This window comes from Ranitomeya variabilis, chromosome 1, assembly GCF_051348905.1.
Source record: "Ranitomeya variabilis isolate aRanVar5 chromosome 1, aRanVar5.hap1, whole genome shotgun sequence".
NCBI lineage: Eukaryota > Metazoa > Chordata > Amphibia > Anura > Dendrobatidae > Ranitomeya > Ranitomeya variabilis.
In genome coordinates, this window is record NC_135232.1 from 69,405,125 (window position 1) to 69,428,713 (window position 23,589).

Genomic DNA, 23,589 nt, shown 5'->3' on the forward strand with positions numbered 1-23,589 from the left:
CAACTGACTGTACAAGAAGGGGGTTCTTGCTAGAATTAGCGTAATAAATTAAGTCCCTTAAAAGCAATAAGTTGTCCGATATTCTCCTACCTGGCACTGCACATGCTTGGTATTCACCCACCATGTCCATTATTACTTCACTCAATCTACTTGCCACAATTTTGGAAATAATCTTGTAATCACAATTGAGCAAAGTTATTGGTCTCCAGTTTTTAATTTCTCTCACATCACCCTTCTTATGTATCAAAGTGACGATCCCTCTACGCATAGAGTCAGACAGAACCGCATGAGTAAAAACATATTCCACCACCCGATAAAATTCCACACCTAAAATGTCCCAAAATACTACATAAAATTCCACAGGAAGGCCATCACAGCCAGGCGTCTTTCCTTTCGCCAGTCCATCCACAGCACGCCTCACTTCGTCCTTTCTGAGCCCATCACTTAGAAAAGACACTTTTCCCTCAGGAATATTATTAGTCAAAATATTGCAATAATCATTGATTTCTGCATCACTGGCTCTGCTGTCATTCGAAAAAAGGGTTTTATAAAAAGAATGAATACCATTAATCATTTCCTCCCCAGACTTCTCACCTGCAGGAGTAAAAACAGACTTAAAAACCCCTTTAGGCTTAAAACATTTCTTAAAAAAATATCTTGTACATTGCTCATCTTCTTCCATATGCTGTATTTTTGCTTTAAAGACAATAGATTTCCCTTTTTCAATTAATGTTTTTTTAAAATCCTCTTTCAAATCAGCAATCTCACTATCCACCTCCATCCCAGCTCTTTTAAACTTATAGAGCGCTTCCATCATGGAAATTATTGCTTCCTCTTGATCTCTTTTTGCTTTTGCCCTTTTAAAACACACCCCTTTAAAATAATATGCAAATTTCTCCTTAGCCCAATCCCACCATTCCAGCAGATTTTTAAAATGGTGCTGTTCAGACACACAGGATGTAAACACAGTTTTAAAACCACTTCTCACCTCCTCTTCTTCCAGCAGGCTTACGTTTAGCTTCCAGAGCCCCCTGCCAAAAGCAAGGGACTCAACAATACACAGATCCACCATTACCATCTTATGATCAGAAAAAGTGTTTGTCACATGATTACATTTGGCAACTTTAATCCCTTCAGACACAAAGACATAATCGATCCGGGAACTACAACGCCCACTGTCCGCCACAAATGTAAACTTGTTTTCATTTGGCCGAACCATCAAACCCACATCCGTGTAGCGTAAATCCTGCACCACTTGATTTAACATATTAGAAGTCACATCCGTCCTGAATTCCGCAGAGCTCTTACGATCATTTGCAGATCTAATGCAATTAAAATCACCTGCAATTATAGAAAAATCTCTACCTGGCAGAAACCACTTTACCGACTCCAAAAAGGACACCCGTGCTTTCTTGTCCGCAGGGGCATAAATATTAAAAACCCTTACCCGGTGACCTAAGAAATCTAATAACAAAAACAAACATCTTCCAGGTATAATAATTTTAAACTGCAATACTTTTAAATTATCATTTTTCAATAGTATGCCAACCCCCTCATTTTTATTGTCTGTACAAGGAGACCAAAAAGACTGCCCCCTTCTCCATTCACTTGCATGCGGTGATGCTTTAATTGCACATTCTTGTAGACATATAATGTCAGCATTCACCCTCTCCATATAATCGAATATACCTGCTCTCCTGATAGAAGAACTGATCCCTCTCACATTCAGGGAAGCAACACATAAACTCATCATGGCAAAAAAAATTATTTTCCACCATACATTCTCCATCATGATTCAGACAAAGGGATATTCCTAGCATCCACTTTTCTACGTATATCAGGCGACTCAGGATCCGAGTCCCTGTTAGAAACACCTGGCCTTGGAGAGACAGGATCTCCCTGCCCACCAGACCAACACCCCTCCATTCTACTCTTTTTACTGAGCGAGGAAGCCATTTCCTCCTCCTCTTCCTCATCATCATCATCATCATTATCATCATCATCACCATCCTCCAAAACACTTTCATCACTACTACTAGTCCCCCCATCCCTCTGCCCAGGGGTGAGTGTCCTATCTGAATCCTCCTCCTCCTCCTCCTCCACCTCCTGAAACTCCATTCCTTCCCCATCTCCCTCCCCCACTACAGGGTCCACACATACGCCTGCATTAGCATATGCCAATTCACCACCAAGGCCCTGTCCTTCAGACACAGTCTCCATTGCATCCTTGGCCTCGCCCAGATCAACTATAGGAGAACTCTGAAAATCTTTTCCCCCTTCCTGGCCCCGCCCACCATCCTCCATCTTAGATCCAGCATGGCCCACTTTACTTCCACCATTTTGTTTCTGACTCCTTTGCACTTTAGCTGCATTTGAAGCAATCACACCAGCACGATGCTCAGGTGTGCCTTTTCCACCAAACTCACTTTTCTCATCTTTAGCACTTCCATGCTGCCCACTCTTACCATCACTCTTATTCCCCCAATGACCACTAGTTGCATCCGCATAGGACTTAGGAGTCTGAGTCCAAAATCTACATTTCCTGGCAAAGTGACCTTCCAACCCACACAAATCACACACCTTTGCCTCAGGGCAACTATCCACCATGTGGCCAGGCTTCCCACAATTCTTACAAACAATTCCTTGCACCGGGCATTCTCTCTGTACATGTCCGTACATATGACACTTTCTACAATATTCAATTTGTCCAGTGTAGAAACAAAAGCCCCTCTCCCCCCCAATTGAAAATTGTGCAGGAATGCTCAGAGCCCCCCCAATAGCTGTTGCATCAGGGATTAATTTCACCAAGTATCTCCTTTTGCCATTATAATAGTTATGCCTATTTTTCATCTTCCCCAGGAATTTAACTTCATAGCAGTATCTTCTCAAAAAATGGGTTACGTTATCATCTGGAACCTTGGGATTATACATATGTACCACAACATACTTGTAAGTCTGCTGAAAAAGGGGCTCCACTACAATAAACTCCAGGCATTCCACTTCTTTCTTCTCCTTCATCCGCACCAGCTCCATGTAGACTTGCTGACATATACCCAAGGAAACAAACGTGATATCATAAATTCCCTGCTTTTGAAAATCCTGCAGTGCCAATACATCTGTTACCTTAAGGCTTCTTATGTTCTTCAAGACATCCATACAAATTTGGTCCAGGCCAATTTCTTCCTCATGTCCAGACAGGACTTGTAGACGGACAGAGTCCTCTAATCCACGTGCCTTCTCCACCATTTTCGTAGCAGATAAACACAGTCGCCACTCTATCGCACACCAGGGCCCCACAAGGGGAACCCCGATCGCAACCGCCAACCAACAAGAAACAGAAGTAGTCTCCCACCACTGCTGCCCGTCAGAAGGCTGAGAAGCGATACTCACCCAGAGAGAATGGTATCTCCCCTGCCAGGTAAGTATGAGTTGGGGCCCGCCGGCCCGACGAGCGCCCCTCCGACGCAGCTCCCCAACATCGCGGAGTCTCGGGCCCGAAAGGGAGGGGGCGGGGGTGGCGTTCGGCACAGACCGCACGGAGGCTCCTCGAGTGGGAGGCGCCGGTCGCTCCCGACGCCCACTCCGCCCCCCCCAGGGCAGGCCGAGCTCAAGTCCAAAGCCGCCCAAGATGCACAGCAGCAGCCTGAGTCATTTGCATAGAGGAGCGTTGGCTCCGCCCCAGCAGCCTCACGCTGCTGCGCTGGCCTGAGAACATGCTGTAGACAGCTCGAGCTCCAGCTGCCGGCCGGCACCCTCTCGTGACTCGCTCATCTCCGCTCAAGAGGATGCACGCTGGAGGGAGGCTCAAGGGCAGGAGGCCCAAACCGCAGCAGATAGCCGCGCACCAGCGGCCCACTCACAGGTCCAGCTCCAGCCCGAAGGCTGCGAGATGGGGATGCTGCAGGTGCCCTCCCGTGAGCGAGCGGGCGGGCCTGCCTGCCCCTGCAGACAAGCAGAGCAAGCCATGTCGTCACCAAGTCAATGAGATGCAAATGAGGTGATCATTCCCCACCAGCCAGGGGGCCAAAAAAGGGCCAAAGTGTCAAGCAAAGGCAACAACCTCAAACAAACCAAGAAAGCAGCGACACGACACAGGGAAGGTGGCATCCTTCCCCCACAAGGGGGAGCCAAAGGCCACATCTGCCTGCTTTGAGCTTCTCCAAAGTCTCACTTTGGCTCAGCAGAGCATCTTTAGTGTTCTGTCTTTGACCATAGGAAATCAGGGGAAAGCGCGAACGCAGTCCCCCACTACCACAAATTATGCAGTCGAGTTTCCCGCATTTGGGGAAATCGCAGGGGTCAGCACACCCGGAGTGCAATGGATGAGCCTCACCCTGGGAGAACCACCTTAGTGATCATGGTATCTCCCCTGCCAGGTAAGTATGAGTTGGGGCCCGCCGGCCCGACGAGCGCCCCTCCGACGCAGCTCCCCAACATCGCGGAGTCTCGGGCCCGAAAGGGAGGGGGCGGGGGTGGCGTTCGGCACAGACCGCACGGAGGCTCCTCGAGTGGGAGGCGCCGGTCGCTCCCGACGCCCACTCCGCCCCCCCCAGGGCAGGCCGAGCTCAAGTCCAAAGCCGCCCAAGATGCACAGCAGCAGCCTGAGTCATTTGCATAGAGGAGCGTTGGCTCCGCCCCAGCAGCCTCACGCTGCTGCGCTGGCCTGAGAACATGCTGTAGACAGCTCGAGCTCCAGCTGCCGGCCGGCACCCTCTCGTGACTCGCTCATCTCCGCTCAAGAGGATGCACGCTGGAGGGAGGCTCAAGGGCAGGAGGCCCAAACCGCAGCAGATAGCCGCGCACCAGCGGCCCACTCACAGGTCCAGCTCCAGCCCGAAGGCTGCGAGATGGGGATGCTGCAGGTGCCCTCCCGTGAGCGAGCGGGCGGGCCTGCCTGCCCCTGCAGACAAGCAGAGCAAGCCATGTCGTCACCAAGTCAATGAGATGCAAATGAGGTGATCATTCCCCACCAGCCAGGGGGCCAAAAAAGGGCCAAAGTGTCAAGCAAAGGCAACAACCTCAAACAAACCAAGAAAGCAGCGACACGACACAGGGAAGGTGGCATCCTTCCCCCACAAGGGGGAGCCAAAGGCCACATCTGCCTGCTTTGAGCTTCTCCAAAGTCTCACTTTGGCTCAGCAGAGCATCTTTAGTGTTCTGTCTTTGACCATAGGAAATCAGGGGAAAGCGCGAACGCAGTCCCCCACTACCACAAATTATGCAGTCGAGTTTCCCGCATTTGGGGAAATCGCAGGGGTCAGCACACCCGGAGTGCAATGGATGAGCCTCACCCTGGGAGAACCACCTTAGTGATCATGGTATCTCCCCTGCCAGGTAAGTATGAGTTGGGGCCCGCCGGCCCGACGAGCGCCCCTCCGACGCAGCTCCCCAACATCGCGGAGTCTCGGGCCCGAAAGGGAGGGGGCGGGGGTGGCGTTCGGCACAGACCGCACGGAGGCTCCTCGAGTGGGAGGCGCCGGTCGCTCCCGACGCCTCCGCCCCCCCCAGGGCAGGCCGAGCTCAAGTCCAAAGCCGCCCAAGATGCACAGCAGCAGCCTGAGTCATTTGCATAGAGGAGCGTTGGCTCCGCCCCAGCAGCCTCACGCTGCTGCGCTGGCCTGAGAACATGCTGTAGACAGCTCGAGCTCCAGCTGCCGGCCGGCACCCTCTCGTGACTCGCTCATCTCCGCTCAAGAGGATGCACGCTGGAGGGAGGCTCAAGGGCAGGAGGCCCAAACCGCAGCAGATAGCCGCGCACCAGCGGCCCACTCACAGGTCCAGCTCCAGCCCGAAGGCTGCGAGATGGGGATGCTGCAGGTGCCCTCCCGTGAGCGAGCGGGCGGGCCTGCCTGCCCCTGCAGACAAGCAGAGCAAGCCATGTCGTCACCAAGTCAATGAGATGCAAATGAGGTGATCATTCCCCACCAGCCAGGGGGCCAAAAAAGGGCCAAAGTGTCAAGCAAAGGCAACAACCTCAAACAAACCAAGAAAGCAGCGACACGACACAGGGAAGGTGGCATCCTTCCCCCACAAGGGGGAGCCAAAGGCCACATCTGCCTGCTTTGAGCTTCTCCAAAGTCTCACTTTGGCTCAGCAGAGCATCTTTAGTGTTCTGTCTTTGACCATAGGAAATCAGGGGAAAGCGCGAACGCAGTCCCCCACTACCACAAATTATGCAGTCGAGTTTCCCGCATTTGGGGAAATCGCAGGGGTCAGCACACCCGGAGTGCAATGGATGAGCCTCACCCTGGGAGAACCACCTTAGTGATCATGGTATCTCCCCTGCCAGGTAAGTATGAGTTGGGGCCCGCCGGCCCGACGAGCGCCCCTCCGACGCAGCTCCCCAACATCGCGGAGTCTCGGGCCCGAAAGGGAGGGGGCGGGGGTGGCGTTCGGCACAGACCGCACGGAGGCTCCTCGAGTGGGAGGCGCCGGTCGCTCCCGACGCCCACTCCGCCCCCCCCAGGGCAGGCCGAGCTCAAGTCCAAAGCCGCCCAAGATGCACAGCAGCAGCCTGAGTCATTTGCATAGAGGAGCGTTGGCTCCGCCCCAGCAGCCTCACGCTGCTGCGCTGGCCTGAGAACATGCTGTAGACAGCTCGAGCTCCAGCTGCCGGCCGGCACCCTCTCGTGACTCGCTCATCTCCGCTCAAGAGGATGCACGCTGGAGGGAGGCTCAAGGGCAGGAGGCCCAAACCGCAGCAGATAGCCGCGCACCAGCGGCCCACTCACAGGTCCAGCTCCAGCCCGAAGGCTGCGAGATGGGGATGCTGCAGGTGCCCTCCCGTGAGCGAGCGGGCGGGCCTGCCTGCCCCTGCAGACAAGCAGAGCAAGCCATGTCGTCACCAAGTCAATGAGATGCAAATGAGGTGATCATTCCCCACCAGCCAGGGGGCCAAAAAAGGGCCAAAGTGTCAAGCAAAGGCAACAACCTCAAACAAACCAAGAAAGCAGCGACACGACACAGGGAAGGTGGCATCCTTCCCCCACAAGGGGGAGCCAAAGGCCACATCTGCCTGCTTTGAGCTTCTCCAAAGTCTCACTTTGGCTCAGCAGAGCATCTTTAGTGTTCTGTCTTTGACCATAGGAAATCAGGGGAAAGCGCGAACGCAGTCCCCCACTACCACAAATTATGCAGTCGAGTTTCCCGCATTTGGGGAAATCGCAGGGGTCAGCACACCCGGAGTGCAATGGATGAGCCTCACCCTGGGAGAACCACCTTAGTGATCATGGTATCTCCCCTGCCAGGTAAGTATGAGTTGGGGCCCGCCGGCCCGACGAGCGCCCCTCCGACGCAGCTCCCCAACATCGCGGAGTCTCGGGCCCGAAAGGGAGGGGGCGGGGGTGGCGTTCGGCACAGACCGCACGGAGGCTCCTCGAGTGGGAGGCGCCGGTCGCTCCCGACGCCCACTCCGCCCCCCCCAGGGCAGGCCGAGCTCAAGTCCAAAGCCGCCCAAGATGCACAGCAGCAGCCTGAGTCATTTGCATAGAGGAGCGTTGGCTCCGCCCCAGCAGCCTCACGCTGCTGCGCTGGCCTGAGAACATGCTGTAGACAGCTCGAGCTCCAGCTGCCGGCCGGCACCCTCTCGTGACTCGCTCATCTCCGCTCAAGAGGATGCACGCTGGAGGGAGGCTCAAGGGCAGGAGGCCCAAACCGCAGCAGATAGCCGCGCACCAGCGGCCCACTCACAGGTCCAGCTCCAGCCCGAAGGCTGCGAGATGGGGATGCTGCAGGTGCCCTCCCGTGAGCGAGCGGGCGGGCCTGCCTGCCCCTGCAGACAAGCAGAGCAAGCCATGTCGTCACCAAGTCAATGAGATGCAAATGAGGTGATCATTCCCCACCAGCCAGGGGGCCAAAAAAGGGCCAAAGTGTCAAGCAAAGGCAACAACCTCAAACAAACCAAGAAAGCAGCGACACGACACAGGGAAGGTGGCATCCTTCCCCCACAAGGGGGAGCCAAAGGCCACATCTGCCTGCTTTGAGCTTCTCCAAAGTCTCACTTTGGCTCAGCAGAGCATCTTTAGTGTTCTGTCTTTGACCATAGGAAATCAGGGGAAAGCGCGAACGCAGTCCCCCACTACCACAAATTATGCAGTCGAGTTTCCCGCATTTGGGGAAATCGCAGGGGTCAGCACACCCGGAGTGCAATGGATGAGCCTCACCCTGGGAGAACCACCTTAGTGATCATGGTATCTCCCCTGCCAGGTAAGTATGAGTTGGGGCCCGCCGGCCCGACGAGCGCCCCTCCGACGCAGCTCCCCAACATCGCGGAGTCTCGGGCCCGAAAGGGAGGGGGCGGGGGTGGCGTTCGGCACAGACCGCACGGAGGCTCCTCGAGTGGGAGGCGCCGGTCGCTCCCGACGCCCACTCCGCCCCCCCCAGGGCAGGCCGAGCTCAAGTCCAAAGCCGCCCAAGATGCACAGCAGCAGCCTGAGTCATTTGCATAGAGGAGCGTTGGCTCCGCCCCAGCAGCCTCACGCTGCTGCGCTGGCCTGAGAACATGCTGTAGACAGCTCGAGCTCCAGCTGCCGGCCGGCACCCTCTCGTGACTCGCTCATCTCCGCTCAAGAGGATGCACGCTGGAGGGAGGCTCAAGGGCAGGAGGCCCAAACCGCAGCAGATAGCCGCGCACCAGCGGCCCACTCACAGGTCCAGCTCCAGCCCGAAGGCTGCGAGATGGGGATGCTGCAGGTGCCCTCCCGTGAGCGAGCGGGCGGGCCTGCCTGCCCCTGCAGACAAGCAGAGCAAGCCATGTCGTCACCAAGTCAATGAGATGCAAATGAGGTGATCATTCCCCACCAGCCAGGGGGCCAAAAAAGGGCCAAAGTGTCAAGCAAAGGCAACAACCTCAAACAAACCAAGAAAGCAGCGACACGACACAGGGAAGGTGGCATCCTTCCCCCACAAGGGGGAGCCAAAGGCCACATCTGCCTGCTTTGAGCTTCTCCAAAGTCTCACTTTGGCTCAGCAGAGCATCTTTAGTGTTCTGTCTTTGACCATAGGAAATCAGGGGAAAGCGCGAACGCAGTCCCCCACTACCACAAATTATGCAGTCGAGTTTCCCGCATTTGGGGAAATCGCAGGGGTCAGCACACCCGGAGTGCAATGGATGAGCCTCACCCTGGGAGAACCACCTTAGTGATCATGGTATCTCCCCTGCCAGGTAAGTATGAGTTGGGGCCCGCCGGCCCGACGAGCGCCCCTCCGACGCAGCTCCCCAACATCGCGGAGTCTCGGGCCCGAAAGGGAGGGGGCGGGGGTGGCGTTCGGCACAGACCGCACGGAGGCTCCTCGAGTGGGAGGCGCCGGTCGCTCCCGACGCCCACTCCGCCCCCCCCAGGGCAGGCCGAGCTCAAGTCCAAAGCCGCCCAAGATGCACAGCAGCAGCCTGAGTCATTTGCATAGAGGAGCGTTGGCTCCGCCCCAGCAGCCTCACGCTGCTGCGCTGGCCTGAGAACATGCTGTAGACAGCTCGAGCTCCAGCTGCCGGCCGGCACCCTCTCGTGACTCGCTCATCTCCGCTCAAGAGGATGCACGCTGGAGGGAGGCTCAAGGGCAGGAGGCCCAAACCGCAGCAGATAGCCGCGCACCAGCGGCCCACTCACAGGTCCAGCTCCAGCCCGAAGGCTGCGAGATGGGGATGCTGCAGGTGCCCTCCCGTGAGCGAGCGGGCGGGCCTGCCTGCCCCTGCAGACAAGCAGAGCAAGCCATGTCGTCACCAAGTCAATGAGATGCAAATGAGGTGATCATTCCCCACCAGCCAGGGGGCCAAAAAAGGGCCAAAGTGTCAAGCAAAGGCAACAACCTCAAACAAACCAAGAAAGCAGCGACACGACACAGGGAAGGTGGCATCCTTCCCCCACAAGGGGGAGCCAAAGGCCACATCTGCCTGCTTTGAGCTTCTCCAAAGTCTCACTTTGGCTCAGCAGAGCATCTTTAGTGTTCTGTCTTTGACCATAGGAAATCAGGGGAAAGCGCGAACGCAGTCCCCCACTACCACAAATTATGCAGTCGAGTTTCCCGCATTTGGGGAAATCGCAGGGGTCAGCACACCCGGAGTGCAATGGATGAGCCTCACCCTGGGAGAACCACCTTAGTGATCATGGTATCTCCCCTGCCAGGTAAGTATGAGTTGGGGCCCGCCGGCCCGACGAGCGCCCCTCCGACGCAGCTCCCCAACATCGCGGAGTCTCGGGCCCGAAAGGGAGGGGGCGGGGGTGGCGTTCGGCACAGACCGCACGGAGGCTCCTCGAGTGGGAGGCGCCGGTCGCTCCCGACGCCCACTCCGCCCCCCCCAGGGCAGGCCGAGCTCAAGTCCAAAGCCGCCCAAGATGCACAGCAGCAGCCTGAGTCATTTGCATAGAGGAGCGTTGGCTCCGCCCCAGCAGCCTCACGCTGCTGCGCTGGCCTGAGAACATGCTGTAGACAGCTCGAGCTCCAGCTGCCGGCCGGCACCCTCTCGTGACTCGCTCATCTCCGCTCAAGAGGATGCACGCTGGAGGGAGGCTCAAGGGCAGGAGGCCCAAACCGCAGCAGATAGCCGCGCACCAGCGGCCCACTCACAGGTCCAGCTCCAGCCCGAAGGCTGCGAGATGGGGATGCTGCAGGTGCCCTCCCGTGAGCGAGCGGGCGGGCCTGCCTGCCCCTGCAGACAAGCAGAGCAAGCCATGTCGTCACCAAGTCAATGAGATGCAAATGAGGTGATCATTCCCCACCAGCCAGGGGGCCAAAAAAGGGCCAAAGTGTCAAGCAAAGGCAACAACCTCAAACAAACCAAGAAAGCAGCGACACGACACAGGGAAGGTGGCATCCTTCCCCCACAAGGGGGAGCCAAAGGCCACATCTGCCTGCTTTGAGCTTCTCCAAAGTCTCACTTTGGCTCAGCAGAGCATCTTTAGTGTTCTGTCTTTGACCATAGGAAATCAGGGGAAAGCGCGAACGCAGTCCCCCACTACCACAAATTATGCAGTCGAGTTTCCCGCATTTGGGGAAATCGCAGGGGTCAGCACACCCGGAGTGCAATGGATGAGCCTCACCCTGGGAGAACCACCTTAGTGATCATGGTATCTCCCCTGCCAGGTAAGTATGAGTTGGGGCCCGCCGGCCCGACGAGCGCCCCTCCGACGCAGCTCCCCAACATCGCGGAGTCTCGGGCCCGAAAGGGAGGGGGCGGGGGTGGCGTTCGGCACAGACCGCACGGAGGCTCCTCGAGTGGGAGGCGCCGGTCGCTCCCGACGCCCACTCCGCCCCCCCCAGGGCAGGCCGAGCTCAAGTCCAAAGCCGCCCAAGATGCACAGCAGCAGCCTGAGTCATTTGCATAGAGGAGCGTTGGCTCCGCCCCAGCAGCCTCACGCTGCTGCGCTGGCCTGAGAACATGCTGTAGACAGCTCGAGCTCCAGCTGCCGGCCGGCACCCTCTCGTGACTCGCTCATCTCCGCTCAAGAGGATGCACGCTGGAGGGAGGCTCAAGGGCAGGAGGCCCAAACCGCAGCAGATAGCCGCGCACCAGCGGCCCACTCACAGGTCCAGCTCCAGCCCGAAGGCTGCGAGATGGGGATGCTGCAGGTGCCCTCCCGTGAGCGAGCGGGCGGGCCTGCCTGCCCCTGCAGACAAGCAGAGCAAGCCATGTGGTCACCAAGTCAATGAGATGCAAATGAGGTGATCATTCCCCACCAGCCAGGGGGCCAAAAAAGGGCCAAAGTGTCAAGCAAAGGCAACAACCTCAAACAAACCAAGAAAGCAGCGACACGACACAGGGAAGGTGGCATCCTTCCCCCACAAGGGGGAGCCAAAGGCCACATCTGCCTGCTTTGAGCTTCTCCAAAGTCTCACTTTGGCTCAGCAGAGCATCTTTAGTGTTCTGTCTTTGACCATAGGAAATCAGGGGAAAGCGCGAACGCAGTCCCCCACTACCACAAATTATGCAGTCGAGTTTCCCGCATTTGGGGAAATCGCAGGGGTCAGCACACCCGGAGTGCAATGGATGAGCCTCACCCTGGGAGAACCACCTTAGTGATCATGGTATCTCCCCTGCCAGGTAAGTATGAGTTGGGGCCCGCCGGCCCGACGAGCGCCCCTCCGACGCAGCTCCCCAACATCGCGGAGTCTCGGGCCCGAAAGGGAGGGGGCGGGGGTGGCGTTCGGCACAGACCGCACGGAGGCTCCTCGAGTGGGAGGCGCCGGTCGCTCCCGACGCCCACTCCGCCCCCCCCAGGGCAGGCCGAGCTCAAGTCCAAAGCCGCCCAAGATGCACAGCAGCAGCCTGAGTCATTTGCATAGAGGAGCGTTGGCTCCGCCCCAGCAGCCTCACGCTGCTGCGCTGGCCTGAGAACATGCTGTAGACAGCTCGAGCTCCAGCTGCCGGCCGGCACCCTCTCGTGACTCGCTCATCTCCGCTCAAGAGGATGCACGCTGGAGGGAGGCTCAAGGGCAGGAGGCCCAAACCGCAGCAGATAGCCGCGCACCAGCGGCCCACTCACAGGTCCAGCTCCAGCCCGAAGGCTGCGAGATGGGGATGCTGCAGGTGCCCTCCCGTGAGCGAGCGGGCGGGCCTGCCTGCCCCTGCAGACAAGCAGAGCAAGCCATGTCGTCACCAAGTCAATGAGATGCAAATGAGGTGATCATTCCCCACCAGCCAGGGGGCCAAAAAAGGGCCAAAGTGTCAAGCAAAGGCAACAACCTCAAACAAACCAAGAAAGCAGCGACACGACACAGGGAAGGTGGCATCCTTCCCCCACAAGGGGGAGCCAAAGGCCACATCTGCCTGCTTTGAGCTTCTCCAAAGTCTCACTTTGGCTCAGCAGAGCATCTTTAGTGTTCTGTCTTTGACCATAGGAAATCAGGGGAAAGCGCGAACGCAGTCCCCCACTACCACAAATTATGCAGTCGAGTTTCCCGCATTTGGGGAAATCGCAGGGGTCAGCACACCCGGAGTGCAATGGATGAGCCTCACCCTGGGAGAACCACCTTAGTGATCATGGTATCTCCCCTGCCAGGTAAGTATGAGTTGGGGCCCGCCGGCCCGACGAGCGCCCCTCCGACGCAGCTCCCCAACATCGCGGAGTCTCGGGCCCGAAAGGGAGGGGGCGGGGGTGGCGTTCGGCACAGACCGCACGGAGGCTCCTCGAGTGGGAGGCGCCGGTCGCTCCCGACGCCCACTCCGCCCCCCCCAGGGCAGGCCGAGCTCAAGTCCAAAGCCGCCCAAGATGCACAGCAGCAGCCTGAGTCATTTGCATAGAGGAGCGTTGGCTCCGCCCCAGCAGCCTCACGCTGCTGCGCTGGCCTGAGAACATGCTGTAGACAGCTCGAGCTCCAGCTGCCGGCCGGCACCCTCTCGTGACTCGCTCATCTCCGCTCAAGAGGATGCACGCTGGAGGGAGGCTCAAGGGCAGGAGGCCCAAACCGCAGCAGATAGCCGCGCACCAGCGGCCCACTCACAGGTCCAGCTCCAGCCCGAAGGCTGCGAGATGGGGATGCTGCAGGTGCCCTCCCGTGAGCGAGCGGGCGGGCCTGCCTGCCCCTGCAGACAAGCAGAGCAAGCCATGTCGTCACCAAGTCAATGAGATGCAAATGAGGTGATCATTCCCCACCAGCCAGGGGGCCAAAAAAGGGCCAAAGTGTCAAGCAAAGGCAACAACCTCAAACAAACCAAGAAAGCAGCGACACGACACAGGGAAGGTGGCATCCTTCCCCCACAAGGGGGAGCCAAAGGCCACATCTGCCTGCTTTGAGCTTCTCCAAAGTCTCACTTTGGCTCAGCAGAGCATCTTTAGTGTTCTGTCTTTGACCATAGGAAATCAGGGGAAAGCGCGAACGCAGTCCCCCACTACCACAAATTATGCAGTCGAGTTTCCCGCATTTGGGGAAATCGCAGGGGTCAGCACACCCGGAGTGCAATGGATGAGCCTCACCCTGGGAGAACCACCTTAGTGATCATGGTATCTCCCCTGCCAGGTAAGTATGAGTTGGGGCCCGCCGGCCCGACGAGCGCCCCTCCGACGCAGCTCCCCAACATCGCGGAGTCTCGGGCCCGAAAGGGAGGGGGCGGGGGTGGCGTTCGGCACAGACCGCACGGAGGCTCCTCGAGTGGGAGGCGCCGGTCGCTCCCGACGCCCACTCCGCCCCCCCCAGGGCAGGCCGAGCTCAAGTCCAAAGCCGCCCAAGATGCACAGCAGCAGCCTGAGTCATTTGCATAGAGGAGCGTTGGCTCCGCCCCAGCAGCCTCACGCTGCTGCGCTGGCCTGAGAACATGCTGTAGACAGCTCGAGCTCCAGCTGCCGGCCGGCACCCTCTCGTGACTCGCTCATCTCCGCTCAAGAGGATGCACGCTGGAGGGAGGCTCAAGGGCAGGAGGCCCAAACCGCAGCAGATAGCCGCGCACCAGCGGCCCACTCACAGGTCCAGCTCCAGCCCGAAGGCTGCGAGATGGGGATGCTGCAGGTGCCCTCCCGTGAGCGAGCGGGCGGGCCTGCCTGCCCCTGCAGACAAGCAGAGCAAGCCATGTCGTCACCAAGTCAATGAGATGCAAATGAGGTGATCATTCCCCACCAGCCAGGGGGCCAAAAAAGGGCCAAAGTGTCAAGCAAAGGCAACAACCTCAAACAAACCAAGAAAGCAGCGACACGACACAGGGAAGGTGGCATCCTTCCCCCACAAGGGGGAGCCAAAGGCCACATCTGCCTGCTTTGAGCTTCTCCAAAGTCTCACTTTGGCTCAGCAGAGCATCTTTAGTGTTCTGTCTTTGACCATAGGAAATCAGGGGAAAGCGCGAACGCAGTCCCCCACTACCACAAATTATGCAGTCGAGTTTCCCGCATTTGGGGAAATCGCAGGGGTCAGCACACCCGGAGTGCAATGGATGAGCCTCACCCTGGGAGAACCACCTTAGTGATCATGGTATCTCCCCTGCCAGGTAAGTATGAGTTGGGGCCCGCCGGCCCGACGAGCGCCCCTCCGACGCAGCTCCCCAACATCGCGGAGTCTCGGGCCCGAAAGGGAGGGGGCGGGGGTGGCGTTCGGCACAGACCGCACGGAGGCTCCTCGAGTGGGAGGCGCCGGTCGCTCCCGACGCCCACTCCGCCCCCCCCAGGGCAGGCCGAGCTCAAGTCCAAAGCCGCCCAAGATGCACAGCAGCAGCCTGAGTCATTTGCATAGAGGAGCGTTGGCTCCGCCCCAGCAGCCTCACGCTGCTGCGCTGGCCTGAGAACATGCTGTAGACAGCTCGAGCTCCAGCTGCCGGCCGGCACCCTCTCGTGACTCGCTCATCTCCGCTCAAGAGGATGCACGCTGGAGGGAGGCTCAAGGGCAGGAGGCCCAAACCGCAGCAGATAGCCGCGCACCAGCGGCCCACTCACAGGTCCAGCTCCAGCCCGAAGGCTGCGAGATGGGGATGCTGCAGGTGCCCTCCCGTGAGCGAGCGGGCGGGCCTGCCTGCCCCTGCAGACAAGCAGAGCAAGCCATGTCGTCACCAAGTCAATGAGATGCAAATGAGGTGATCATTCCCCACCAGCCAGGGGGCCAAAAAAGGGCCAAAGTGTCAAGCAAAGGCAACAACCTCAAACAAACCAAGAAAGCAGCGACACGACACAGGGAAGGTGGCATCCTTCCCCCACAAGGGGGAGCCAAAGGCCACATCTGCCTGCTTTGAGCTTCTCCAAAGTCTCACTTTGGCTCAGCAGAGCATCTTTAGTGTTCTGTCTTTGACCATAGGAAATCAGGGGAAAGCGCGAACGCAGTCCCCCACTACCACAAATTATGCAGTCGAGTTTCCCGCATTTGGGGAAATCGCAGGGGTCAGCACACCCGGAGTGCAATGGATGAGCCTCACCCTGGGAGAACCACCTTAGTGATCATGGTATCTCCCCTGCCAGGTAAGTATGAGTTGGGGCCCGCCGGCCCGACGAGCGCCCCTCCGACGCAGCTCCCCAACATCGCGGAGTCTCGGGCCCGAAAGGGAGGGGGCGGGGGTGGCGTTCGGCACAGACCGCACGGAGGCTCCTCGAGTGGGAGGCGCCGGTCGCTCCCGACGCCCACTCCGCCCCCCCCAGGGCAGGCCGAGCTCAAGTCCAAAGCCGCCCAAGATGCACAGCAGCAGCCTGAGTCATTTGCATAGAGGAGCGTTGGCTCCGCCCCAGCAGCCTCACGCTGCTGCGCTGGCCTGAGAACATGCTGTAGACAGCTCGAGCTCCAGCTGCCGGCCGGCACCCTCTCGTGACTCGCTCATCTCCGCTCAAGAGGATGCACGCTGGAGGGAGGCTCAAGGGCAGGAGGCCCAAACCGCAGCAGATAGCCGCGCACCAGCGGCCCACTCACAGGTCCAGCTCCAGCCCGAAGGCTGCGAGATGGGGATGCTGCAGGTGCCCTCCCGTGAGCGAGCGGGCGGGCCTGCCTGCCCCTGCAGACAAGCAGAGCAAGCCATGTCGTCACCAAGTCAATGAGATGCAAATGAGGTGATCATTCCCCACCAGCCAGGGGGCCAAAAAAGGGCCAAAGTGTCAAGCAAAGGCAACAACCTCAAACAAACCAAGAAAGCAGCGACACGACACAGGGAAGGTGGCATCCTTCCCCCACAAGGGGGAGCCAAAGGCCACATCTGCCTGCTTTGAGCTTCTCCAAAGTCTCACTTTGGCTCAGCAGAGCATCTTTAGTGTTCTGTCTTTGACCATAGGAAATCAGGGGAAAGCGCGAACGCAGTCCCCCACTACCACAAATTATGCAGTCGAGTTTCCCGCATTTGGGGAAATCGCAGGGGTCAGCACACCCGGAGTGCAATGGATGAGCCTCACCCTGGGAGAACCACCTTAGTGATCATGGTATCTCCCCTGCCAGGTAAGGCTACTTTCACATTTGCGGTGTGCGCCGCAGCGTCGCCGCCGCAACGCACAGCGCAAATGTGAACACATGCACAACGCAGCTTTTTGCGCCGCATGCGTCCTTTTTTTCATTGATTTTGGACGCAGCAAAAATGCAACTTGCTGCGTCCTCCGCGACCCGACGCGGGCGCCGCAGGGACGCATGCGGCGCAAAAAGCAAGTGCACCGCATGTCCATGCGCCCCCATGTTAAATATAGGGGCGCATGATGCATGCGGCGCCGCTGCGGCGCCCGCCGCTGCGGCGGGCGCCGCTAATGTGAACGTAGCCTAAGTATGAGTTGGGGCCCGCCGGCCCGACGAGCGCCCCTCCGACGCAGCTCCCCAACATCGCGGAGTCTCGGGCCCGAAAGGGAGGGGGCGGGGGTGGCGTTCGGCACAGACCGCATGGAGGCTCCTCGAGTGGGAGGCGCCGGTCGCTCCCGACGCCCACTCCGCCCCCCCCAGGGCAGGCCGAGCTCAAGTCCAAAGCCGCCCAAGATGCACAGCAGCAGCCTGAGTCATTTGCATAGAGGAGCGTTGGCTCCGCCCCAGCAGCCTCACGCTGCTGCGCTGGCCTGAGAACATGCTGTAGACAGCTCGAGCTCCAGCTGCCGGCCGGCACCCTCTCGTGACTCGCTCATCTCCGCTCAAGAGGATGCACGCTGGAGGGAGGCTCAAGGGCAGGAGGCCCAAACCGCAGCAGATAGCCGCGCACCAGCGGCCCACTCACAGGTCCAGCTCCAGCCCGAAGGCTGCGAGATGGGGATGCTGCAGGTGCCCTCCCGTGAGCGAGCGGGCGGGCCTGCCTGCCCCTGCAGACAAGCAGAGCAAGCCATGTCGTCACCAAGTCAATGAGATGCAAATGAGGTGATCATTCCCCACCAGCCAGGGGGCCAAAAAAGGGCCAAAGTGTCAAGCAAAGGCAACAACCTCAAACAAACCAAGAAAGCAGCGACACGACACAGGGAAGGTGGCATCCTTCCCCCACAAGGGGGAGCCAAAGGCCACATCTGCCTGCTTTGAGCTTCTCCAAAGTCTCACTTTGGCTCAGCAGAGCATCTTTAGTGTTCTGTCTTTGACCATAGGAAATCAGGGGAAAGCGCGAACGCAGTCCCCCACTACCACAAATTATGCAGTCGAGTTTCCCGCATTTGGGGAAATCGCAGGGGTCAGCACACCCGGAGTGCAATGGATGAGCCTCACCCTGGGAGAACCACCTTAGTGATCATGGTATCTCCCCTGCCAGGTAAGGCTACGTTCACATTTGCGGTGTGCGCCGCAGCGTCGCCGCCGCAACGCACAGCGCAAATGTGAACACATGCACAACGCAGCTTTTTGCGCCGCATGCGTCCTTTTTTTCATTGATTTTGGACGCAGCAAAAATGCAACTTGCTGCGTCCTCCGCGACCCGACGCGGGCGCCGCAGGGACGCATGCGGCGCAAAAAGCAAGTGCACCGCATGTCCATGCGCCCCCATGTTAAATATAGGGGCGCATGATGCATGCGGCGCCGCTGCGGCGCCCGCCGCTGCGGCGGGCGCCGCTAATGTGAACGTAGCCTAAGTATGAGTTGGGGCCCGCCGGCCCGACGAGCGCCCCTCCGACGCAGCTCCCCAACATCGCGGAGTCTCGGGCCCGAAAGGGAGGGGGCGGGGGTGGCGTTCGGCACAGACCGCATGGAGGCTCCTCGAGTGGGAGGCGCCGGTCGCTCCCGACGCCCACTCCGCCCCCCCCAGGGCAGGCCGAGCTCAAGTCCAAAGCCGCCCAAGATGCACAGCAGCAGCCTGAGTCATTTGCATAGAGGAGCGTTGGCTCCGCCCCAGCAGCCTCACGCTGCTGCGCTGGCCTGAGAACATGCTGTAGACAGCTCGAGCTCCAGCTGCCGGCCGGCACCCTCTCGTGACTCGCTCATCTCCGCTCAAGAGGATGCACGCTGGAGGGAGGCTCAAGGGCAGGAGGCCCAAACCGCAGCAGATAGCCGCGCACCAGCGGCCCACTCACAGGTCCAGCTCCAGCCCGAAGGCTGCGAGATGGGGATGCTGCAGGTGCCCTCCCGTGAGCGAGCGGGCGGGCCTGCCTGCCCCTGCAGACAAGCAGAGCAAGCCATGTCGTCACCAAGTCAATGAGATGCAAATGAGGTGATCATTCCCCACCAGCCAGGGGGCCAAAAAAGGGCCAAAGTGTCAAGCAAAGGCAACAACCTCAAACAAACCAAGAAAGCAGCGACACGACACAGGGAAGGTGGCATCCTTCCCCCACAAGGGGGAGCCAAAGGCCACATCTGCCTGCTTTGAGCTTCTCCAAAGTCTCACTTTGGCTCAGCAGAGCATCTTTAGTGTTCTGTCTTTGACCATAGGAAATCAGGGGAAAGCGCGAACGCAGTCCCCCACTACCACAAATTATGCAGTCGAGTTTCCCGCATTTGGAGAAATCGCAGGGGTCAGCACACCCGGAGTGCAATGGATGAGCCTCACCCTGGGAGAACCACCTTAGTGATCATGGTATCTCCCCTGCCAGGTAAGTATGAGTTGGGGCCCGCCGGCCCGACGAGCGCCCCTCCGACGCAGCTCCCCAACATCGCGGAGTCTCGGGGCGGGGGTGGCGTTCGGCACAGACCGCACGGAGGCTCCTCGAGTGGGAGGCGCCGGTCGCTCCCGACGCCCACTCCGCCCCCCCCAGGGCAGGCCGAGCTCAAGTCCAAAGCCGCCCAAGATGCACAGCAGCAGCCTGAGTCATTTGCATAGAGGAGCGTTGGCTCCGCCCCAGCAGCCTCACGCTGCTGCGCTGGCCTGAGAACATGCTGTAGACAGCTCGAGCTCCAGCTGCCGGCCGGCACCCTCTCGTGACTCGCTCATCTCCGCTCAAGAGGATGCACGCTGGAGGGAGGCTCAAGGGCAGGAGGCCCAAACCGCAGCAGATAGCCGCGCACCAGCGGCCCACTCACAGGTCCAGCTCCAGCCCGAAGGCTGCGAGATGGGGATGCTGCAGGTGCCCTCCCGTGAGCGAGCGGGCGGGCCTGCCTGCCCCTGCAGACAAGCAGAGCAAGCCATGTCGTCACCAAGTCAATGAGATGCAAATGAGGTGATCATTCCCCACCAGCCAGGGGGCCAAAAAAGGGCCAAAGTGTCAAGCAAAGGCAACAACCTCAAACAAACCAAGAAAGCAGCGACACGACACAGGGAAGGTGGCATCCTTCCCCCACAAGGGGGAGCCAAAGGCCACATCTGCCTGCTTTGAGCTTCTCCAAAGTCTCACTTTGGCTCAGCAGAGCATCTTTAGTGTTCTGTCTTTGACCATAGGAAATCAGGGGAAAGCGCGAACGCAGTCCCCCACTACCACAAATTATGCAGTCGAGTTTCCCGCATTTGGGGAAATCGCAGGGGTCAGCACACCCGGAGTGCAATGGATGAGCCTCACCCTGGGAGAACCACCTTAGTGATCATGGTATCTCCCCTGCCAGGTAAGTATGAGTTGGGGCCCGCCGGCCCGACGAGCGCCCCTCCGACGCAGCTCCCCAACATCGCGGAGTCTCGGGCCCGAAAGGGAGGGGGCGGGGGTGGCGTTCGGCACAGACCGCACGGAGGCTCCTCGAGTGGGAGGCGCCGGTCGCTCCCGACGCCTACTCCGCCCCCCCCAGGGCAGGCCGAGCTCAAGTCCAAAGCCGCCCAAGATGCACAGCAGCAGCCTGAGTCATTTGCATAGAGGAGCGTTGGCTCCGCCCCAGCAGCCTCACGCTGCTGCGCTGGCCTGAGAACATGCTGTAGACAGCTCGAGCTCCAGCTGCCGGCCGGCACCCTCTCGTGACTCGCTCATCTCCGCTCAAGAGGATGCACGCTGGAGGGAGGCTCAAGGGCAGGAGGCCCAAACCGCAGCAGATAGCCGCGCACCAGCGGCCCACTCACAGGTCCAGCTCCAGCCCGAAGGCTGCGAGATGGGGATGCTGCAGGTGCCCTCCCGTGAGCGAGCGGGCGGGCCTGCCTGCCCCTGCAGACAAGCAGAGCAAGCCATGTCGTCACCAAGTCAATGAGATGCAAATGAGGTGATCATTCCCCACCAGCCAGGGGGCCAAAAAAGGGCCAAAGTGTCAAGCAAAGGCAACAACCTCAAACAAACCAAGAAAGCAGCGACACGACACAGGGAAGGTGGCATCCTTCCCCCACAAGGGGGAGCCAAAGGCCACATCTGCCTGCTTTGAGCTTCTCCAAAGTCTCACTTTGGCTCAGCAGAGCATCTTTAGTGTTCTGTCTTTGACCATAGGAAATCAGGGGAAAGCGCGAACGCAGTCCCCCACTACCACAAATTATGCAGTCGAGTTTCCCGCATTTGGGGAAATCGCAGGGGTCAGCACACCCGGAGTGCAATGGATGAGCCTCACCCTGGGAGAACCACCTTAGTGATCATGGTATCTCCCCTGCCAGGTAAGTATGAGTTGGGGCCCGCCGGCCCGACGAGCGCCCCTCCGACGCAGCTCCCCAACATCGCGGAGTCTCGGGCCCGAAAGGGAGGGGGCGGGGGTGGCGTTCGGCACAGACCGCACGGAGGCTCCTCGAGTGGGAGGCGCCGGTCGCTCCCGACGCCCACTCCGCCCCCCCCAGGGCAGGCCGAGCTCAAGTCCAAAGCCGCCCAAGATGCACAGCAGCAGCCTGAGTCATTTGCATAGAGGAGCGTTGGCTCCGCCCCAGCAGCCTCACGCTGCTGCGCTGGCCTGAGAACATGCTGTAGACAGCTCGAGCTCCAGCTGCCGGCCGGCACCCTCTCGTGACTCGCTCATCTCCGCTCAAGAGGATGCACGCTGGAGGGAGGCTCAAGGGCAGGAGGCCCAAACCGCAGCAGATAGCCGCGCACCAGCGGCCCACTCACAGGTCCAGCTCCAGCCCGAAGGCTGCGAGATGGGGATGCTGCAGGTGCCCTCCCGTGAGCGAGCGGGCGGGCCTGCCTGCCCCTGCAGACAAGCAGAGCAAGCCATGTCGTCACCAAGTCAATGAGATGCAAATGAGGTGATCATTCCCCACCAGCCAGGGGGCCAAAAAAGGGCCAAAGTGTCAAGCAAAGGCAACAACCTCAAACAAACCAAGAAAGCAGCGACACGACACAGGGAAGGTGGCATCCTTCCCCCACAAGGGGGAGCCAAAGGCCACATCTGCCTGCTTTGAGCTTCTCCAAAGTCTCACTTTGGCTCAGCAGAGCATCTTTAGTGTTCTGTCTTTGACCATAGGAAATCAGGGGAAAGCGCGAACGCAGTCCCCCACTACCACAAATTATGCAGTCGAGTTTCCCGCATTTGGGGAAATCGCAGGGGTCAGCACACCCGGAGTGCAATGGATGAGCCTCACCCTGGGAGAACCACCTTAGTGATCATGGTATCTCCCCTGCCAGGTAAGTATGAGTTGGGGCCCGCCGGCCCGACGAGCGCCCCTCCGACGCAGCTCCCCAACATCGCGGAGTCTCGGGCCCGAAAGGGAGGGGGCGGGGGTGGCGTTCGGCACAGACCGCACGGAGGCTCCTCGAGTGGGAGGCGCCGGTCGCTCCCGACGCCCACTCCGCCCCCCCCAGGGCAGGCCGAGCTCAAGTCCAAAGCCGCCCAAGATGCACAGCAGCAGCCTGAGTCATTTGCATAGAGGAGCGTTGGCTCCGCCCCAGCAGCCTCACGCTGCTGCGCTGGCCTGAGAACATGCTGTAGACAGCTCGAGCTCCAGCTGCCGGCCGGCACCCTCTCGTGACTCGCTCATCTCCGCTCAAGAGGATGCACGCTGGAGGGAGGCTCAAGGGCAGGAGGCCCAAACCGCAGCAGATAGCCGCGCACCAGCGGCCCACTCACAGGTCCAGCTCCAGCCCGAAGGCTGCGAGATGGGGATGCTGCAGGTGCCCTCCCGTGAGCGAGCGGGCGGGCCTGCCTGCCCCTGCAGACAAGCAGAGCAAGCCATGTCGTCACCAAGTCAATGAGATGCAAATGAGGTGATCATTCCCCACCAGCCAGGGGGCCAAAAAAGGGCCAAAGTGTCAAGCAAAGGCAACAACCTCAAACAAACCAAGAAAGCAGCGACACGACACAGGGAAGGTGGCATCCTTCCCCCACAAGGGGGAGCCAAAGGCCACATCTGCCTGCTTTGAGCTTCTCCAAAGTCTCACTTTGGCTCAGCAGAGCATCTTTAGTGTTCTGTCTTTGACCATAGGAAATCAGGGGAAAGCGCGAACGCAGTCCCCCACTACCACAAATTATGCAGTCGAGTTTCCCGCATTTGGGGAAATCGCAGGGGTCAGCACACCCGGAGTGCAATGGATGAGCCTCACCCTGGGAGAACCACCTTAGGCTACGTTCACACTAGCGTTGTGCGCCGCTGCGTCGGCGACGCAACGCACAACGCACGCAAAAACGCGGCAAAACGCACGCAAAAACGCTGCGTTTTGCGACGCATGCGTCGTTTTTTGCCGAAAATCGGACGCAAGAAAAAGGCAACTTGTTGCGTTTTCTTGGTCCGACGCTTGCGGCAAAAAAGACGCATGTGTGGCACAACGCAACAAAAAAAAACGCATGCGTCCCCCATGTTAAGTATAGGGGGCGCATGACGCATGCGTCGCCGCTGCGTCGCCGACGCAAACCCGACGCACATTAGCTTAACGCTAATGTGAACGTAGCCTTAGTGATCATGGTATCTCCCCTGCCAGGTAAGTATGAGTTGGGGCCCGCCGGCCCGACGAGCGCCCCTCCGACGCAGCTCCCCAACATCGCGGAGTCTCG

The 23,589-nt window shown here is 59.2% G+C and overlaps 20 non-coding genes across 20 annotated transcripts; all 20 read right to left on the minus strand.

Annotated features, from left to right (window-relative positions):
- Positions 1 to 4,220: 4,220 nt before the first annotated feature.
- On the minus strand, positions 4,221 to 4,384 carry LOC143800963 (U1 spliceosomal RNA). Its single transcript, XR_013220626.1, has one exon. It is a non-coding gene; the product is annotated as a U1 spliceosomal RNA (small nuclear RNA).
- A 794-nt stretch (positions 4,385 to 5,178) lies between these two features.
- LOC143800964 (U1 spliceosomal RNA) lies at positions 5,179 to 5,342 on the minus strand. Its single transcript, XR_013220627.1, has one exon. It is a non-coding gene; the product is annotated as a U1 spliceosomal RNA (small nuclear RNA).
- A 791-nt stretch (positions 5,343 to 6,133) lies between these two features.
- Positions 6,134 to 6,297, minus strand: LOC143800965 (U1 spliceosomal RNA). The gene has a single exon (XR_013220628.1). It is a non-coding gene; the product is annotated as a U1 spliceosomal RNA (small nuclear RNA).
- Positions 6,298 to 7,091: 794 nt separating this feature from the next.
- LOC143800966 (U1 spliceosomal RNA) lies at positions 7,092 to 7,255 on the minus strand. Its single transcript, XR_013220629.1, has one exon. It is a non-coding gene; the product is annotated as a U1 spliceosomal RNA (small nuclear RNA).
- Positions 7,256 to 8,049: 794 nt separating this feature from the next.
- LOC143800967 (U1 spliceosomal RNA) lies at positions 8,050 to 8,213 on the minus strand. Its single transcript, XR_013220630.1, has one exon. It is a non-coding gene; the product is annotated as a U1 spliceosomal RNA (small nuclear RNA).
- Positions 8,214 to 9,007: 794 nt separating this feature from the next.
- LOC143800969 (U1 spliceosomal RNA) lies at positions 9,008 to 9,171 on the minus strand. Its single transcript, XR_013220631.1, has one exon. It is a non-coding gene; the product is annotated as a U1 spliceosomal RNA (small nuclear RNA).
- A 794-nt stretch (positions 9,172 to 9,965) lies between these two features.
- On the minus strand, positions 9,966 to 10,129 carry LOC143800970 (U1 spliceosomal RNA). The gene has a single exon (XR_013220632.1). It is a non-coding gene; the product is annotated as a U1 spliceosomal RNA (small nuclear RNA).
- Positions 10,130 to 10,923: 794 nt separating this feature from the next.
- On the minus strand, positions 10,924 to 11,087 carry LOC143800972 (U1 spliceosomal RNA). Its single transcript, XR_013220634.1, has one exon. It is a non-coding gene; the product is annotated as a U1 spliceosomal RNA (small nuclear RNA).
- A 794-nt stretch (positions 11,088 to 11,881) lies between these two features.
- On the minus strand, positions 11,882 to 12,045 carry LOC143800973 (U1 spliceosomal RNA). Its single transcript, XR_013220635.1, has one exon. It is a non-coding gene; the product is annotated as a U1 spliceosomal RNA (small nuclear RNA).
- Positions 12,046 to 12,839: 794 nt separating this feature from the next.
- Positions 12,840 to 13,003, minus strand: LOC143800974 (U1 spliceosomal RNA). The gene has a single exon (XR_013220636.1). It is a non-coding gene; the product is annotated as a U1 spliceosomal RNA (small nuclear RNA).
- A 794-nt stretch (positions 13,004 to 13,797) lies between these two features.
- On the minus strand, positions 13,798 to 13,961 carry LOC143800975 (U1 spliceosomal RNA). Its single transcript, XR_013220637.1, has one exon. It is a non-coding gene; the product is annotated as a U1 spliceosomal RNA (small nuclear RNA).
- A 794-nt stretch (positions 13,962 to 14,755) lies between these two features.
- LOC143800976 (U1 spliceosomal RNA) lies at positions 14,756 to 14,919 on the minus strand. Its single transcript, XR_013220638.1, has one exon. It is a non-coding gene; the product is annotated as a U1 spliceosomal RNA (small nuclear RNA).
- Positions 14,920 to 15,713: 794 nt separating this feature from the next.
- Positions 15,714 to 15,877, minus strand: LOC143800977 (U1 spliceosomal RNA). Its single transcript, XR_013220639.1, has one exon. It is a non-coding gene; the product is annotated as a U1 spliceosomal RNA (small nuclear RNA).
- A 794-nt stretch (positions 15,878 to 16,671) lies between these two features.
- LOC143801298 (U1 spliceosomal RNA) lies at positions 16,672 to 16,835 on the minus strand. The gene has a single exon (XR_013220912.1). It is a non-coding gene; the product is annotated as a U1 spliceosomal RNA (small nuclear RNA).
- A 1,106-nt stretch (positions 16,836 to 17,941) lies between these two features.
- Positions 17,942 to 18,105, minus strand: LOC143801299 (U1 spliceosomal RNA). The gene has a single exon (XR_013220913.1). It is a non-coding gene; the product is annotated as a U1 spliceosomal RNA (small nuclear RNA).
- Positions 18,106 to 19,211: 1,106 nt separating this feature from the next.
- LOC143801286 (U1 spliceosomal RNA) lies at positions 19,212 to 19,375 on the minus strand. The gene has a single exon (XR_013220903.1). It is a non-coding gene; the product is annotated as a U1 spliceosomal RNA (small nuclear RNA).
- Positions 19,376 to 20,154: 779 nt separating this feature from the next.
- Positions 20,155 to 20,318, minus strand: LOC143800978 (U1 spliceosomal RNA). The gene has a single exon (XR_013220640.1). It is a non-coding gene; the product is annotated as a U1 spliceosomal RNA (small nuclear RNA).
- A 794-nt stretch (positions 20,319 to 21,112) lies between these two features.
- Positions 21,113 to 21,276, minus strand: LOC143800979 (U1 spliceosomal RNA). Its single transcript, XR_013220641.1, has one exon. It is a non-coding gene; the product is annotated as a U1 spliceosomal RNA (small nuclear RNA).
- Positions 21,277 to 22,070: 794 nt separating this feature from the next.
- Positions 22,071 to 22,234, minus strand: LOC143800981 (U1 spliceosomal RNA). Its single transcript, XR_013220642.1, has one exon. It is a non-coding gene; the product is annotated as a U1 spliceosomal RNA (small nuclear RNA).
- A 795-nt stretch (positions 22,235 to 23,029) lies between these two features.
- Positions 23,030 to 23,192, minus strand: LOC143801315 (U1 spliceosomal RNA). The gene has a single exon (XR_013220914.1). It is a non-coding gene; the product is annotated as a U1 spliceosomal RNA (small nuclear RNA).
- Positions 23,193 to 23,589: the final 397 nt, after the last annotated feature.